We start from the raw sequence: 920 nt of genomic DNA, 5'->3' as shown, positions 1-920 counted from the left end.
CCCTTTTCCCAGGAGCAGGATGGATTTGGGATCCCTGGAATGGGGGAGATCCCTTTTCCCAGGAGCAGGATGGATTTGGGATCCCTGGAATGGGGAGACCCCTTTTCCCAGGATGGGGATGGATTTGGGATCCCTGGAATGGGGGAGATCCCTTTTCCCAGGAGGATGGGGATGGATTTGGGATCGCAGTCCTTGGAATTGCAGGTGTCCCCCATCCCAGGAAAAGGAGCAAAAGGAGGAAGATGAGGACGAGGATGGATCAGGGATCCCATTCCCTGGAATTGTGGCCACCCCCCCACCCCAGAAGGAGAAGGAGGATGGAGTTGGGATCCCATTCCCGGGAATGGGGAGTGACCCCTTTTCCAGGATCCCAATCCCTGGAATTGCAGCTGCCCCACCCCAGGAGGAGGAGGATGAGGAAGATGAGGAAGATGAGGATGGGGCTGGATCTGTGATCCCATTCCCTGGAAATGTGGCTGCCCCCACCCCAGGAGGATCTGCCCCACCCCAGGAGGAGGAGGATGAGGAAGATGAGGAAGATGAGGATGGGGCTGGATCTGTGATCCCATTCCCTGGAAATGTGGCTGCCCCCACCCCAGGAGGAAGAGGATGAGGAGGATGAGGAGGATGAGGAGGAGGTTGGATCCGATCCCAATTATGATCCCAATCCCTGGAATTGCAGCTGCCCCACCCCAGGAGGAGGAAGATGAGGAGGAGGAGGAGGAGGTTGGATCCATGATCCCAATCCCTGGAATTGCAGCTGCCCCACCCCAGGATGAGGAGGATGAGGAGGATGAGGATGGGGTTGGATCCATGATCCCAATCCCTGGAGTTGCGGCTGCCCCACCCCAGGAGGAGGATGAGGCTGAGGCCGAAGGCGGCTCCCGCTGACCTGGCAGCGCTCGGTGGCGATGCGGACG

The 920-nt window shown here is 59.0% G+C and overlaps 1 long non-coding RNA gene across 1 annotated transcript in view; it reads right to left on the bottom strand.

Annotated features, from left to right (window-relative positions):
* Positions 1-920, bottom strand: part of LOC108448818 — a 3,104-nt gene extending 2,184 nt beyond the window's left edge. Inside the window, exon 1 of the long non-coding RNA XR_001864842.1 lies at positions 893-920. This is a non-coding gene — a long non-coding RNA (uncharacterized LOC108448818). The remainder of the gene's footprint in view (positions 1-892) is intronic.

Source organism: Corvus brachyrhynchos, unplaced genomic scaffold (genome assembly GCF_000691975.1).
Source record: "Corvus brachyrhynchos isolate BGI_N302 unplaced genomic scaffold, ASM69197v1 scaffold679, whole genome shotgun sequence".
NCBI lineage: Eukaryota > Metazoa > Chordata > Aves > Passeriformes > Corvidae > Corvus > Corvus brachyrhynchos.
The sequence above is the reverse complement of the archived record's forward strand: the minus strand, read 5'-3'. Positions and strand labels throughout refer to the sequence as shown.